Source organism: Sturnira hondurensis, unplaced genomic scaffold (genome assembly GCF_014824575.4).
Source record: "Sturnira hondurensis isolate 20B ecotype Veracruz unplaced genomic scaffold, ASM1482457v3 Scaffold0024400, whole genome shotgun sequence".
In the NCBI taxonomy this organism is placed as follows: domain Eukaryota; kingdom Metazoa; phylum Chordata; class Mammalia; order Chiroptera; family Phyllostomidae; genus Sturnira; species Sturnira hondurensis.
In genome coordinates this window covers 3869874-3887176 of record NW_028097031.1, presented here as the reverse complement: position 1 = coordinate 3887176, position 17303 = coordinate 3869874, and the positions used below count along the sequence as shown (strand labels likewise).

Sequence of the window (17303 nt, the reverse complement as noted above, 5' to 3'; positions counted from 1 at the left end):
AGTTTCCACAGCCATCGAGTGTCAAGTACTGGTGCTGACCCAGCAGGGCCGTGGTGAGGACTGGATGCAAAATGAACTCAGATGAAGCCTGCAAATCCCGTCTCAAGACTGTCCAAACGAGGCTCTGAAGATGTCAGCTGAGCGGTGGAGTTGGGACTGGCCCCCCAAAGGCAGGTGAAGGAGGACAACCCTGGAAGGCAGTGTGTTAGCTTTGGAGCGAGAGGACCAAACCAAGCTGCTCGGGGAAACCTTTGTCCCCGGAGCAAACCAAGGGCCCCAGCTGAGGTGAGAGTGGGGGGTGGGGAGGAGGCTCCAGGACAGTCCTGTGAGCCCCGCTGGCCTCTTTCTGCTGCCGAGCCCTGTGTGTGTGTGTGTGTGTGTGGAACGCTGGCAAGGCTTTGGTGTGCACAGGGTGCTAGAAATACACCAGTTCAGCAAGCTTCCTCCTGTGACTGATTTGGTGTCAGAGACTGTTCCCATCCGTCCCCCGGTGCTGGGCGGGGGATCTTGTTGGGGGGAATTTTCCCTGGGAAGTAGCGTGTATTCTGGGAACCCAAGGGGTTGAAATAGGCCTCTCCTCGTCCCCCCGCCCCGCCCTGGACAGCAGAGCTGGTCTGTGTGGGAGGGGACGGGCCATCCTGCAGAGAACTGACCGGGGTGTTGGGGTGGGACCCTGAGTGGCCAATTCGAGTGGGAGTCTGGGTAAGACAGGCTCCTTGGACACGGCCTTTGGGACAGCGCTTCCCCAGCGGTGTTCTCGGGAACGTCGCCTGCCCAGGAGTGAAGTCGGCAGGCTGGTGGGAGAGAGGAGACAAGTCACAGCACCACAGCGTCGGGCAGAGCTCTGCAGCCACAGCGCCTTGGGGAGCGGGGCCTTGCTTGAACGAGCCTCAGATACAGGCTGCCCAAGGACGGGCTGCAACTAGGGCACGCGGCTCCCGCTGGCTGCGTGCAGTTCTCTAAGGGGGACCGCACTCTGAGCCCTGGTAGCCAACCTTGCCGGCGGCCAGAATGATGGATGAGTTAGTCCCGTAGGAAGCTCAGGATGGCACGTCCCAGTGTCCACTTCAAACACAGCTCTCGTCTCCCACTGGGTGATGCGGCTCAGTACAAGGCTTCGTAGCTGTTCCCGGCCTGTCTGTGGTTAAGGCATATACGTGTGGTTGTAGCTGTCGTTAAAAAATGGTTCTCCCAGCGCTTTGGTGTGTCAGTCCCTGCACACACGGCGTGCCTGTCAGTCAGCGGTGTCACTGCTGTTTCGGGAAGGGGTTCTGCCCCGGCCCTGGTCCTGGGGCACTCTGCCCCGCCAGGCACCCCACCCCCAGCCAAAGAGGGAAGCAAGAAAAACTCTGCAGCAAGTGTTCTGGGCCACAAGTTGTGTCTGTGATCAGAGGCGTCATTCACAGGCACAGTCCATAGACGGCAGGGAAATACCAGGGGGGGCAGTTATCTCGCCCGACTGTGGCTGAGGAAAGCAGAGCCTCCTTTCCAGGAGACGCTGCCATTCATTAAAGAACCTCAACCCATTAGTGCTCTTGAGGCCCACTTGCCAAATAGGCAAAATTTGATTGCATTAATTTAACAAGGCATGTGTCAAAAGTCTCAGGTCAAATTCTTTCCTCTCTTTCAACTGTTAAGGTAAAAATTGGTAAGTGCGACGTAGAATGCAGCTCGTCCCTAAGGTGGGTATTAATGTTATTTTGATGCTAGAACCTGTCATAAACGTTGAATGTGTGACTACCTTATATCCTGTATGAAACACTCCTCATGGATCTATTCTTTTAGTCCAGGGGCCAGCTTTATCAGCCACAGTTACACCCCCATGCCGCACAGGACGATGGTAAATGTGGGCAGGAGGCGATTACCTCGAGCCCATGCCGCCCGTTAAGTGGCCGAGTTGTTGGAACAGAGGGAGCTTGGACAGCAGAGCCCCGACCATCACATCTCACTGAGGACGACCCCCCAGCTCTACCCTCTGAGAGGCAGGAGGTGAGTAAGTATCCTGGGATCTAGAAAATGGAGTGCTACTACTCCAGCAAAATCTAAAACTTAAGGAAATTAAAAATAAGGGCATAAACTTAAGGGTCTTTTTTTTTTTTAGCTGCACAGGATCAGCATTTAAAGACCATGCTTCCTTTACCAGCCTACATCGTGTTTCCAGCGTGATTTCATATCTCGGGTGCAGACCCTCCGTCCGAGGCAGATCAGACAGAGAGACCTGACAGCAAACCTTTCAATCAAGAAAGTTTGCTCCAAATGTTCCCCAAAGAGCCCAAAGCCGGGCGAGCTCGAAGCCCCACATTAAAACCTTAGGAAAGGATCGCATGGCAGCAGCTGCTTATCTGGATTACCTAGTCTAGCCATTCTGCTAAGACTGAAAAAAACCTGTCTGAGTTGTAGGAAGAAAAAAAGCACGCCTCTACAATGTCAAGTTGGCGCTTGCTGGGAGGGCCGTGATTTCCCATCGTTGCCCCGGAAGGTTCAGGTGCACCTGAGATGAAGTCAAGGTGTTTTTCCAGACTCCAAGGTAGCTCGGGCTTCGCATCCGTCCTTCCCGCACTGGGTCCCGGGCTGTTTTCAGAACCAGAGCCTCCCTTGAATTTAAAAACAACAAGAAAGTCCTTGAAATGTTTCACAGCTGATCCTAAAATCTTAAACAATAGGAAGTCACAGTTCCTTCTCACAGCCATTTTATGCAACGCCCTTTAATGTTGGACAAATAAATAAACACAGCAAGATCAAGGACTGCGCTGCCCTCTACTGCGGTCTCCTGGGTAAGGGCCAGCGGCACTGTCACTGCGCATGCGCCTACACCTGACCCTTTTGAGATTTGGTGCTCCTTAACAGCAATTTTGTTTTCTTTCTTACTTCCCAATATCAAAGCATGGTCTCTAAGCGTGGTCTCTAAGGCATGGCGAGATTTCCATTTTGCAGAGAGGCAAACAGAAGGGCAATCTTGGGAAAGGTCTGCTAAGGAGAGCAGAACCTGCGGGCTCCTCAGTTCTGGAAGCAGGCATCTCTTCCTGGGCGCCCCCGGTTGCCATTCCCCCCTCGGTGCTCCTTCCCACAGCAGAGATCTTCCTGTGCTTTGTGCCTGTGGCTGCTGTTGGGGTTACTCACACCAAGAAAAATGAAGGAGGCCGATTCTGCAGTGGAGTAGTTCTTTGTGCGGATAAAAGGCCTGTGTCCTGACATCGTACACCCAGTTCCAATGTTGCCATTTAGACCCGGGGGCCGGGGGGCAGAGATGCTGCTCCGCGTTCTCTGCCGGCCTCGGAGCTGCGCTGAGGGCCTGGCCGGTGCTGCGATGTGTCCGGTGCCAGCGGCACAGGACAGCCTGCCTTGTCGGTCTAGCTCTGGGGTGTTGATGAAACATCATGAATTACCTGTGAAGCGTCTGTGAACCTGAAACAGAGAGTTCATGTTTCTCTTCTTGTGGGTTGTGCTTCTGTTGTGAAATGTTTTCTCAACATGAAATCCCCGAGCTTCTTCATGCATGGAGAGAAGTGGCACAAAAATACACACAACCAATGTCACTCCAAGAAAGGCCGATGACACTCACGGCGTTGCTCCTGGAAGATGAACGCGCCGAGAGGCAGCTCGGAAGCGCTCGGCCGCGGGTAACCTATGCCTGCACTGCGGGGGCTCACCAGGAGGCTTTCAGGGCGGAGCAGAAGCTAAGAGGTAATCAGTCCCATGTCGTGTCCAGAAATGTCATCAAGAAACCAGGCTTTGTTGTTGTTTTCTGCCATTCTTCATCTCGTGTGTGCCTTTGATTTGATTGGGGTGAAAGAGCTGTGTGGGGTGAAAGGCCTGGTCCTGTAAGGGAGGGTTATTGTCACACGACCACGCCTGTTCCCTGGCCTGTGCCCCTGGCTGCTTTGGGGAGTGCAGGCAACAGCCACCTTGTGGCCCAGAAAACCTCAAGGAGTCACGGTCTCCTTGGGGTATGGAAAGGGTGGCTGACGCCTAGTTAAGAGCAATCTGGGAATTTAAGATTTTGACGGCATCAACTCGGATATTCTCATGCTGGTTTTCAGGGTTCCCTTCCTTCCCAAACAGGCCCTTTGCCCTGGCCCAGCAGACCTCGAGGCTGAGGACCCAGGGGGTTTTTGAGCTGCACGGCTGCCGTCATTGCGTACGGGGTCTGATTCTTAGTCTGCTCTGTCCTTTGCCTGCAGGAGTGGGGAGTCTCTTTACGTTCCAAGATGCTCCCCACCTTCCCCGTTTCACCCGCACGGGTGTGTGACTCACCCTGAGTATGCCATTGTCCTTCTCCTGTACGTGGGGGCCCGCCCCAGAGATCCAGTTTCACGGTCCTCGTCGTTACTCTCTCCCTCAAACCTCTCAAAGGCCTGAGGCATTGTATCTGACTCTTAAGGGAAGTACTAGAGTACTTACACAAATGTCACCAGTCTTGACTTTTTGTCCCAGTGATTCAGGCTCCAAGCCTCTCGCCAGAGGGCTAACTTCTGGAGAAATGTGGAAGCTACCATACTGTTTCTTTTGTTCTTTTTTTTAATTAAAAATTTTATTTTCAATTACAGTTGACGTACAACATTATGTTGGTTTCGGGTGGACAGCATAGAGCACGGGGTGGGGGCGGGGTAGACACCAGGCCCTCGGGCCAAATCCGGCCCCTCCACCTTGTTTTATCAGGCCCGGCGCCTTGTTTCTGCTCGGCGGCAACACCGAGCTCCTGGCCCCTAGTTCAGGAGTAGTTACATTTACACAGTCCTAAAGTCACATCCGGCCATTTGAAGGCGACCGCAAGGCTGATGCGGCCCCTGGTGAGGATGGGTTAGACACGCCTGGCATAGTGGTTAGACAGCTGTGTAAGTTACTAAGTGGTCCCCCCAGTGAGCCTGGCACCGGTCCAACACACTGCACACGGTCACTCAACACTGCTGACCGCCTTCCCTGTCCTGCACGTCACATCCGAGTGACAGTTTCCACACTGAGTGATTGTGCATGCCCTTTTGAAATCACGTTACTCTGCCGCTTTACTACAGGAAACAGGTCAAACACATCCACAGCCGATGACCAGCACTGGGGCCAGCGACGTGACCAAGCCGCGTGCGGTCGATGGCGCGGCTTCCGAACGAGCAGCAGAGAGCTCCCCGGTGATGGATGAGGCTCCCGGGGCTGGGCTGGCGCGGGCTTGTGGGTGTGTTTGCGTGCGTGTGCGCGGCGAGGGAGGTTGGGGGCAGAGTGGGGGGACGCACCTTGCAAGTTTGAACGGGGTAAGCCCGAAGAAGTCATGCTTGGCCTGGGGCCCAGGGTACAAGTTTGTGCGGAGCCGGGAGAGGCGATGCCCGGTCCTCTGTGTGACACCTGGCGCGGAGGCTGGAGGGCGGCACGCCTCGTCAGCGATTTCCCGGATGCGCTCTGGGTTTCTCCGCCGTTGTCAGCAGCTCCTTTCAGACACACAGATCACGTCGTCCCTGCACTGCCGGGACGCCCTCCGCGCCGGGCGCAGCCTGCTAATTGTTCTTTCTCACTGGCCTAATCCCAGGCGAAGGGGAGTATTGGCCAGAAGTCAATGTTTTCCCTGCACACAGTCAGGAACACTGTGTTTTCCGGTTTGAAGGCAACAATCAGACTGGGCAGTGGACACACCGTCCGAGGTCCTGGCAAGAGCCAGGCTGTCTCTGTTGGCCTCATGGTCCGGCCCAGGGAGCAGAGTCGGGGAAGAGGTCAAACCTTCAGCACAATGGAAGAAGGCTCTGAGTTGTGGCCTGGGACGGGAGGTACCCGCCGGCTCCTCAGGCCCTTGCATCTCACCTCCACACCGGCGGTGGGCAGGGAGGGTTGGAGGATGATAGGTAGCCCCTAGTTATTCAACCCCTAGTTACAATCTTATTCTTTTATTTTATTTATTATTTTTTAAATATTTATTTTTAGAAAGAGGGGAAGGGAAGGAGAGAGAAAAGGAGAGAAACATCAATGTGCAGTTGCCTTTTGTGTGCCCTGCTTGGGGGAACCTGGCCTGAAACCCAGGCATGTGCCCTGAGTGGGAATCAAACCTTCGACTCTTTGGTTTGCTGGCCGGTGCTCAATTCACTGGGCCACCCCAGCCAGGGCCCTAGTGACAGTCTTGATAAGGGAAGAGCGAATCACTCATTTTGGACCCCGAGGCTGGCCCGTCCCACACAGGTAACTAGAGCAGGGATTGCCATGAAAGGAACTTGAAACAGAGGAAAAACGTAGCTGAGGCAGAGAGATGCTGGCGCATCGTCGCTGCATTTTTAAAAGACTCGGCGTGGACTCAAACCTTATCGCTGTCCACAGGACAGGTTGTCATCAGGGCACCCACTGGGCGACGGCTCCAGGGAAGTCCCCTCACCCCCAGCCTGGGGCTCACGCACACCTCCACGGCCCAGAGATGAACGCCTTGCTTTAGAGACGGAAAATTCTCACAGAAGTGCGAAGACTCATCAATGCCTCCTGGAAGGGGCATGTGGCCACTGTGCCTGACCTCGGGGGACACAGTCCCCTCTCACCTCCTCGTCTTTCTAGCATCAGGGAAGCGAGGTTGTCATTGCCTTCAAGATACCATCTCTTTCCACAAACAACAATCCCAGTGGACACCCCGCATGCCGCCCTCGGTGTCACCAGTCCCTCATGAATGCCCCTGGCGTTTGTCTAGCTGCAGAAAGGCCTGTGGCTGGGTGTCCTCCTCCTCCTGTCTGTGGGCCAGGGCTGGCTCGAGTTGTGGGGAGAGTCAGCCGTTTTCCTCCCAGCATTAATTACGAGGGAAAAAATTCCATTGTGTGTTTTAAAAGCAACTTGTGACCCATCTCCTTTCTTCGGGACGGAGTTGCAGTTTCAGGTTTTGGTCAATGGTGTATTCTTCAGGCAGGGAGAGGGACAGACGTTCAGAGACAGACGGATGCTGCAATTGGCATGCTTCGTCCATTGCCCCGCCACACCCACAGGATGCTGAGCCCCGGTGCAGAGATGCTTTCAGGAACGAGTCACCGGGTGCCTCGCATCACCCCTAACTGAAGCCCGACCTCCAAGTACCAAGGGAAATCCACGCTGAGTGAAGGGGCAAAGTGCCACGTTAGTGCTGATGCATTCTGACTAGTATCTCTTCATTTTAGTTTTTGAAAGAGTAAACTAGCTTTATTCTTTCTGTATAATTATTAGGTGAATAATATGTACTTACACTAAAACATTTTAAAATTAAATTTATTGAGGTAAGATTGGTTAATAGGGTCACACAGGTTTCCAGCATACATTCCTGTGATATGAGATCTGTTTGTTGCACCAGGTGCCCCCCACCCAAAGTCAAACCATGGTCTGTCACCTTGTATTAGGCTCCCTGTGCACCCCCCACCGGCCACCCCCTTCCCTCTGGCAACCACTGCATTGATGTCAGTTTTGTGTCCCACATACGAGGGACATCACATGGTTCTTAGGTTTTTCCATCTCACTCATCTCACTCAGTGTGATGCTCTCGAGGTCCATCATGTTGTCACAGACGGCGGTGCTTCGTCTCTCCCTGTGTCCGAGCAGCGTCCCACTGCACACACGCACCACATCTTCCCTACCCAGTCTCCCATCACAGGGCACTGTGGGTGTCTCATGTCCAGGCCACCGTGAGTGGTGCTGCTGTGAACTCAGGGGTGCGTATGTCTTTGCGAATACATATTTTCAAGTTATTATTATATTTATACACAGGGAAAAAAACATCATGCAGGCTACCACAAACATTTCAGAGATGACAGTGACATTAAGGGAGAGGTCGTAAGTGTCCCTAGAAGCCATCAGTGTTGAGGTCTGCTGTTCTGGTCACACCCACACCAGTGCACTTCCCTAGCACGGGAATGCACACCATGTGTGGGGGCCTGGCTGGCTCTTTAAAAATTCACCAACAAATGAGCTTCATTCTTCTTCTTTTTTTTTTTAGAAAACAGATTTGTGAAATGTGTATCTCTTTAGATTGCTGGCTGTGGCAAAGGTGGAAATATTTTTCTGGCCCCTGAATTGCCCTTTGTTTTCTTAACCATCTGACGCAAAGGCCGGGTGGGCAGGGGGAGGCAACCGAACTGTTTGGCTTTAAACTTCTGGATTAATTACAATGGGCCCAAACTTTCTAAGGGCCAAGGGTTCTCGACTGTCATGTAGCTAAACAAAGTGACCCCGACTTGTCCACAGACTTTTTGGGTGTCACAGTTTGTGGGCTTCCTGGGCCTAGTCAGGAAGTGAACCGGTGTGACCCCCCGCAGACGTCGGCCTGGGCCCCGCCTGTGGGGCCAGCACATGAAACGTGTCTGTGAACCGCTTCTTGGACTGCCGGGAATCTAGCTCTAACTCTCTAATACTATTCACCCCCAAGTTTTGTCCTTTCATTTTTATTTCTAGCTGTGTATAGAACCAAAATCAAATTAAATCCAAGCATGGGGGGTGGAAAAGTTATAGCTATATTACATTTGAAAGTACTTGCTTTATGTAGCAAGGTCAAAGTTCTTTTTAGTCAAAAATGTGGTTTCCTTTTCCCCCCCTTACATCACGTGTTGCTTGTACAAACAGAAGGAGATGACGCAGTGAAACTGGAACCCAGTGAAAACTCACCTGTTTGGGGTTTGGGCAAAAACCGCAGTTGGCCAAACTTGTCAAGTACCGCCGAAGGTGAGAAACCTAAACCGGGCGAAATTTGGCCGCGTTTCCTGAGCCCGAACTCGACTGTGGAGCGAGTCCCTGGCCTGAGTCACCGTGTGCGTGTTCCCCAGCACCTGCAGGTGTGACTGCCCGCAGGTGGGTGGGCGGGCGAGGCCTTCCCGGCGGATATGGAAGGGATGCCTCTTGGCTTCATCATGCTCACCTCCCACTTCTGAACTGAAGCCCGTGACCCAGTGGGGTGAGGCCTCTGGGAGAACAGTCGGGAGGCTTTGACCTGGCCAGCAGGCCTGGCCTCTGCAGCCACGTGGCCCTGAATGTCTTGGCTAGTGGAGCCCCAGGGCTGGAAGTGACAGAAAGAGGTCACAGCCCGAGGTGGGGCCATCGACGGACCACCAGTGGCCTGGCCTCTGTCACAGTGGTGTTTCTTTAAACAAGAAAACACCATTTCGCAGTAATTACTGACTTGTGTTTACTTTTGTTTTAGTCGCAGTAACTGTCTCACAAAGTTTTATGGAACGAAAAAGAGATACAGGACACCGCGTGAGAAGCTTCTCGCAGGACTCCTTTGTAGCACTGGTGAAACTCAGCACTCGGTGGCAAATTGGTCTAGTGAAATAACAAGGGAAGTAGTCAGACCTACGGCCACACGCATCGTGTCATCCTCCTTAGTGGCGTATTGTCACAGATGAGTTTTCAAAGACCAGTTTCCCAGGAGTGAGTTAGAGTTTGGGGGAAAGTGTGTGAACATCACATCCAAAGCTTTGGTCCTACCTTCGGCTGTGAAAACCGTCCACTTTTTACATCTTTCTCAAACACAAGAGCCATCGATTCTGTAAGAAGCCAGTGGCATTCCTATAAATGTTTGAAACTTTTGTAAGCGGGATTCGTCCTGTAAACAAGGACCTTTCACGTTTTGCTTCTTCTGTTTCTGCCTCCAAAATATATTTTGAACAAAAAGTGTCTGCAGCTCGATGCCAGGTTTTCCAGTGACTTGAAACAAACTATCGACCCCCATAAGCTCACAGGTGAACACACTACCCCCCAAGGGTTACAGCTAGATTTGGGGACCAAGACACGGATACACACGAGTTACATGCTGAGTTAAAGTCAGCACGGGCCTGCGGCAGATGGTGTGTGCTGAACTGCCGGACGGGCGATAAACGCCAAGCTTGGGCGGCAGGTGGGACCCATCACACCCTCTCTGCTACGGAGGGAGAGAGGAGAGAGGGGCCTCGGGGAGCCCTCCTGAGGCGCAACTGGGTGACGCTCTGCCGTCCCCGGTGAGGGCGGTGCCTGTTAGGGAGGGGCAGGTCTGCCCTTCGGTGCGACCGCGAGAAATGTAAGGGAACATCTCCTCTGGCAGTTTGCTGCCTTCTCTGTTTACTTGTATTGTCCTCTAGGGGGAGAGCCATGTAAAGACGGAAGGGACAGTTCGGAATTTATGTCGACCCTCTGCCTTCTGGGCACCAGTTGGGAAGCCCACCCTCGGGAGGAGGCAGTGTGGAGTTCCCCACCCGCTTCAGGGCTGCCTGGGCATGGCGGCCCCCTTGGTGGCTCCCACCTTTGCTCCTCAGGTCCTTTTCCTCAGTGCCCACTATGTGCCCCATGCTCTAATCTTCTTGGGTTTGTCTCCTCTTTCTGGTCATGGGCTTGCCCTTGAACTTGGCGGCAACTCTGGCTTTCCCGGCTTTAACCCTGGGCAGTCTCTGGAGCACGTGGACTACTGGCTTCTGGCTTTTCTGGGTTGCGCTGAGATGATGTGAACTCCACGCAAAGCGGTCGTCAACAGGGCTTCTGCAGCTCCGTGTGCAATTTGATGAGAGATGATATCTTAACAGCATGAGTCTGTCTTTGACACTGTTGGCACTTTGAACAGAATCACTCACTTCAGGGTTTGCCATGGGTTACCCGCGACCTTAGGAGATGGTTTCTAGCTCATCTGCCACCTTCACCGCATCTCACAGCGAGGGCTTCCATTTCTCTTCCCCCTAAAGGCTCATGATGAAGGAACTTCAAGTCCGCACCCGCTGCCTCACCTCTGTGCTTCCGTGCACATTCGTGCTCGATTGTCTTGTCCCTTGGAATGTCCTAAAGACCCAGCCAAACACACACCTGGGCAGTGCCCATGGGAGTTACGGTCGTGTTTGGGAAATGCTCCTTTAACACACAATATCACCCAGTATTCGATGCCCACTCTCAGAACTGTGGAACCACCCAACTCCCAGGGTGAATTTACAGCAACTCACTCCACATTCCCGAAACAACCATTTTCCCATTGTAAACATGCACACGCCCCTCATCTTCTGCTTCTAAGCCCAGTGGCTGGATGGGCCCTGAATGCACAAGACACTTCAGAGAAATCACAGCAGAGCCTTCGACACACTTTGTATTCTTTACAGAGGAGGAGAAAGGCCACAGGACAAGGGCGGTGCCTGCCAGGGAGGCTCAGAGTCCGCACTGGGGGAGAGACTTAGCGTCCTAGAGTAGGAAACGATTGCAGCACGAGGCTATGTGATATCTGGAGAAGAGAAGGGACACAATCATTGTCTTCAAACACTTGAACGTTGTCATCAGAACGAGAGACCAGACTCTTCCTGCACGCTCTCCAGGGAAGGATTAGCACCAGCGTCGGAGCACAGGGAACAGGCCCCAGCTCAGCAGAACGGCACTGTAGAGACATCTGACAAGCCCAGCTGGGAGCTCCCTGTTGCTGAAATCCTGGCAACTGCTGGATTTAACCGCACGGGGGAGGGCAGCGTTGGGGGGCGCGCGTTTTCTGCAAGAGCACGGGGCTACTCTACAGCAGCCCGCCACAGATGTAGGTGTATTTTACTCAGGCCTCTAAAACAAACCTTTGCATGTTTATTAGACCCCGGGCACAGTGCAAGTTTCTAGGAATAACGCAGTGCATGAGTCATAGCTCCTGACTTCGACACACTTGCAGTCTACGGGGAGAAAGACCTGCTGACTGGGACAGGCACACGGACAAGGGGCGGGCAGTGTCATTGAGACAGAACTGGTGTTTTCGTGATCCGGGAGCTCAACTTCGCGGCCCCGTGTATCCCCAGAACCCAGTGCAGTCAGTGTCCGGCTCACAGGAGGCCCTCAACAAGTTTTTGTTGGCTGAATTTGTTAAATAAGAGGTGTCTATTCTAATAGCAATTCCTCTAGCAAGGCGCTAAGGAGGGGATGTTTAGTGCCATCTGAAGGGATGGGACATGTCCAGAGAGGAGCCGAGTCACCCCCCCCCCTTTTTTGACCTCGCTTGGAAGAGGTGTTCGTGGTGAAGAAGAAGGGGCAGTGAAGCTTTTCAAGGGCGGGGATTGAGGCTCATCACATATGCTGAGACTCTAAACGTTTTCACATCGTTGAACACAGGAGGCAGGGCGGTGAGCCGAGGAGACAGTCTGAAAGAGCTGTGGGAGGCTGAATTGGGAGGCACACTTCCATCTAAGAAAGAGGTTTAGTGAATACAGTACCGCGATCGGATTTCCCTTTCAGGCGGCAGTGCCCGGGGAGGAGAGGGGAAGGGCAGTCGGAGAGAGGCCAGCGCCGGACCGAGGAGGCTGGTGCAGCTGCCCGGGAGGGTCCCGGAGAGGAGAGTGGCAGCCAAGACAAAGGGGTGGAGATCAATCTGAGAGTGGTATTTAAGGGACATCCTCTGTGGGGCTTTGGGACTGATGGGATGTGGGCGTCGGCGGGGGCCGGGCTGGTTACAGCGAGGGGGCAGAGAACATCCATGGCAGTGAATCCACATGGAAACACAGGGGGGTTGGGGAGCCTGGGGCTGCTTGAGCAGAGAGAGCCTGGTAGCGGGCCCTTGAGTTTATAGAATAATGGCCTGAGCCGAAACATGTATGGTGAGTCGTATCCAGGTACCGAGGTGAAGTCAGCACACGTGATGTCAGCAAAGGAGAGTGCAATGGGAAATAAGGAACGCGTCCAGGAAATGTAAAAGTCAAGGCAGTTGACGCTCCTCACACACTAGGACGTGGCACCAATGTGAGCCTCAGTGGTCAGCAAGGGACAGCCTAGAACTTGGCACTGAAATCTCCTCATTTCTCTCTTTCCAATATGCATAAGCCTTTTGGTTCTTCACCGGCAGCTAGCTGGTCTGCTGAGACACGGCTTTGGACAGCAACCAGAACCGAGCTGACGGCCTGAGGAGGAACGTTGGGGAGGCGATGAGAGAGCAGCCGTGCTGAACCGAACGAGCACCACTGTGCGGTGGGCAGGCGGTGCCCCCCGCAGCGATGCTCTCGGGAGCCTGAGGGCTCCCCGCGCACTTGACTCCGGGTCACTGAAATTTCCTTCCTGCAGAGTCTGGAGTGCCACTGGGTGAAACCATGTGCTCGCTCGTTTCCTTTGACATGTGCTCTTGTTTTGGCGTGAACACTAAGTGACCTCAAAAACATTTTTTCTAAAATTATAGCATCAAGGGACTTGAGAAAAATAAAACTTCTGAGACGCTATCTTTCTTGGCTCCTGAAATGGCTGCTTCTTAATTGCCCCGAGAAAGATGAAACGGTGTTCCTGACCCTGTTTGTCGGAACGATAATGGATTGCCCCAGCAGAGAGACAAGAATAGGTGCTGGCGAGAACGCTGTCTGAGCTTTATTTTTGCCTTATATGTTTATCATGGGCCCAAGCAATTAAAAACTGAACCGAAATGGAGCCCAAGACTCACTTTTCCAGTCATGGAAGGGTTTCAAATATCAAATTACTAAGGACTTCATATGCATTTTGAACATCTCTTCCCCTCCCCCCAAGTTTAAGGTGAATAAAGTGTATTTCTTGCTTTATTCTATTAACTGTGCCAAATTATCAGCTTTTCTCCTGAACAAAGTTTGGGTGCTTTCCTTACAATTGCCTTGTAATATAATTATGATATTTTGAAGGAAATCAAAAGCCATTGGGAAATATTTTTTTTAAACTACTGGCAAAGATATCTGCTTACTTCTGGAAGGAATCAGGGTTAGAGCTTCAGGGACAGAAAGAACTATATCTCTTATTTTGGTCTCTGCTCCTTGCAAAAGGTAAACAAAATCCTTAGTTTCTAAAAAAAATCATTAAGTAAAAGTTCTTTTGGGGAGGTGATGATGCTAGAAAGTTTCAGGAATTTATCTTGTTTATTTATATGCTGATTTATACCTCACACTTTTTTTCCAAAAATGATTTAAGGCCACCAAGAGAATATGCTTGAAAAATTCAGAAGATTTGTTACAGAAAAACAAATTAAAGTACATTACTTAGCAATTGGTTCTGAACTGGACAAGAATTTTTCTAATGGAGTCATTTGAAGAAAAGTTTCTATATGTCTCTCTACCTTGGTATTTATTTAACGACTGTTTATTGATTCTGTTCTTTGCACAGTTTTGAGTTCTGGGGACCAAATAAGTTATGAGATTAAGATGGACTTTGGGCCCTTGTGTATGAGAGCTGAGTGGTCTTCACTTTGCCAAGCAATTGCATAAATTATCACTTGTGATCAAAGAGAAAAATGTTCCCAGACACATCAGATGTTTAACTGCCTCATTAGACCAGTGCTTCCCACATCTGGCTAGTCATCAAGTCGTCAGAGTCACCTATGAAACACACAAGGTCATCCTTGGACCTCGAGTGCAGTGTGGGCCCGGAGGTGTGGACGGGAATCTCAAGTTCCAACCAGAGGCAGGCGATTTGGCTATGCAGCGAGGGTAAAGAGCATGGCACAGGAGCATGAACTCTGTCTGGGCAGGAACCACGTCTCGTTTACCTTGGGCGTTCAGTGCTTAGTCTAACGCTGGGCATGGAAAGGGTGACCACTAAGTGTTTGCTAAACAGAACAGTAGATGGTTCCGCAAATAGCTTTCCTGGAAGGACTCACTTCTCCTTACGGCTCTAACTCCGTCGCCGTCCGGCTTCAGCCGGAAGCTTCTCTGCACCCTGTAAACACCCTGTAAACACCCTCGGCTCAGCATGTCTTCACCCTCCTGCCGACTGGATCCACAGCGTCCCGGTTGGAACAGAACACTAATTACCCGGAGGAAGGTTACTTAGTGTCTTGGCCTTTCTCCGGACCAGGATCTTTATGTGGCAAATCAGTGACTCTAGAGCTGGGCGTAGATCAGCAGTAATACTGTTACAACTTGAGTTTATGTAACATCTTTCTCTCAGGGCTGAAACCCTGGTGCCGACGTTATTCGCAAGTACAAGCTACCCACCCCTCTGTGGGTGTGTGTTGTCTTAAGCGTGCCTCACACATGAGTCTGGGTGATTGGACCACCAAGCATTCAGTGGAGTGATTCTTCCACCTGGCTGCGGGGCCTCGGGGCACCTGGGAAAGGTGTGTCCCGACAAGCAAAGGCGTCTCCCCTTCAGACAAGTCATAGTTTGACACTTAGTTTATAACTAGGTGTTACCTTAGCCAGAGGGGAGATGGGGCTGGGGCAGACTGAGGGAGGGGCGTCTGGGCGAGGTGGATGGGTCGAAGGGACCTGAACCTCAGGCAAGAGGACAGGAAGAATCTGACCCAACAGGTCAGAAATGACAACTGGCTGGAAGTGAAATGGAAGGATGGTATGCTGGAGAGATTTCCCAGAGGTCGCTGATGGTGGATGGTAGATAACACTGAACTTTGACCTTCAATCCAGTCACCAGACTACATCCCATAGATGGGATACTCACCATCCTCAAAGGTCTAATCCATGGACTTGGTTGACTTGGTACATCTCTGTGCTGTCTGAGCAAAGCTAATTAAAAGTTTGTCCTCTGAGATGGGTTTTTTTTTTCTTAGTGAGCCCTCGTTTCTAAGAGAAAATTTCTTGAGGTTATTTATCCCACTGCTGCTGGGAGCCCGCATGTGGCAGAACGTGTCTCGGTCCCGACGAATCTCCACAGACAAGCACCGGCGCGAGGGCTGTTCCTGGCGGGGCACGCGTTTCCGCACTGTTGGCTGGTCACTGGTACCAGCCGGCATCGTGCCAAGTTCCATCCCGGTTCCCTGCGTTTCTCGTTGGGTTTTGCATATCCTGGGACTGTAGGATGAGTCACAGGTGCTCAGCTATCGAGCAGGTTCTCGACATTTGCCAGCCTCTGTCGTAACTTGAAAACTTCTCATAACCAGTTGGCTCATAACCAGTGGGCCCTGCAGGCCCTGTGAGGTCCTTACAGATACCTTCCAGGATCTTGGAACCCCAGCACCGTAGATGTTTTGCATAGTGAAGAATACTAATGAGACAGACAGTTAGTCCCCCACCCCCACCCCCAGTCTTCCCCCAGATGTAAATGTAATACGTTCTGATTGAACTTGTTAACCCTCAGTTTAGGCTGTGGCGAGTGCAGGAGATTCAGTTTTTTCACAGTGTTTACACTCTTCCCTCCAGAGAGAAATCGAATGGCACAATCATTGAAGAGAATTTTTCTACAGTGAAAAATGGAAAGTCTCATTTTCAGTGTAAGGGGGGAGTCAAACGTGCTATGTGGCAAAAAACGCCATCGCAGTTGTCACCGCTGCCTCGCTGTGGGACACGTGTGAGCTCTTTCACTGCCCGAGTCCCCGCCTGCAGTCCGTGACACACTCCTGCGGGGCCAGCGAGGCTGCGCGTGTCCAGGGCCTTCCTAGCGCAGGGAGCTAATTCTTCATCGTGACTCCGTAGGACGGGTAACTTCACTGCCGTTCCACCCCCAAACTAAGGCTGAGCGAGGTTAACAACTTGGCAAGCTCACACGGCTATCCACAGGCGGCGTCGGGACTTAAATTCACGTTGCTTCCCTTCAGAGCCCAAGCAACGCTCACATTCCACGGGGTTGGGGAGACAGCTGAGGACCTGAGAGCCTGGCAATTGGCTTGGCTTCACACCCACAGTATGTGGACTCAGGAAACGCTGACCCTGCCGGCATGAGCCCGCATCTGCACGCTCTCTTCTTATTCTACAGATAGACACCTGTGTGAGGGGCCTCTGGACAGCTCCAGCAACTGACTTTCAGAGACCCAAGGTCACTAGGGAGAGCGCAGAGCAGCCATGCTGAGTCCCAGAGGACAGGGACCCCCTGAGAGTAAGTGTTCAGGGCACGGAGCCGCGGGCTCGTGCGTCCTGGCTCCTGCACCTGGTGGTTGGGGCCGGGTCTGAGGGCCATGCTGTCTCCCTAAAGCCTGGCGAGAGTTCCCAGGCCTGCCCTGGTGGGGCCAATCAGCGGTCAAGATCAGGACCGCCAGCGATCCCTTTGGAGGTTTTCTAGACCATTACGTGTCCTGGGACCCAGTGTAAATTTCTCAAAAGCTTTAAGATTCCACTGTCGAAGAAATATATGACTTGAAAATATAAACTTCATCAGAAAGGAATTAGAGAAGTTGCTGTGTAAGTTAGCATCTCTGAATAAAAGAGTAATTTCTATTTTTCATTTGATATGTGACGTTTCCTAGGACATCCAAAACAGGATTGCATTTTCAGATGTTTGCGCTCGGGACAGCTCCGGTGGGCGGCGCGGGGCCCCGGCAGCATCCCACTGCCATGCGACCCCACGTCACCTGCTCGGACATTTCTGTTTCCCCGTCGGTCCTCCTCGTCTCTGGCTGTGTGCTCTGGAGCGAGTCACCTAACTGCCCTGAGCCTCACGTCATGGCTTGGAAATGAGGGGACTGGGGTCTTTGAGCTCTTAGGGGCTCTGCTGGGTCTTAAATCCTGGGGCTTCAC

At 52.3% G+C, this 17303-nt stretch overlaps 1 long non-coding RNA gene across 1 annotated transcript; it reads right to left on the bottom strand.

Moving 5' to 3' along the window:
• Positions 1 to 4648: 4648 nt before the first annotated feature.
• LOC118981656 (uncharacterized) lies at positions 4649 to 9322 on the bottom strand. The gene is made up of 3 exons (XR_005065386.1): positions 9312 to 9322; positions 9088 to 9090; positions 4649 to 4775 (listed from the first exon to the last, which is right to left on the bottom strand). It is a non-coding gene; the product is annotated as an uncharacterized LOC118981656 (long non-coding RNA).
• Between the last annotated feature and the right edge of the window lie 7981 nt (positions 9323 to 17303).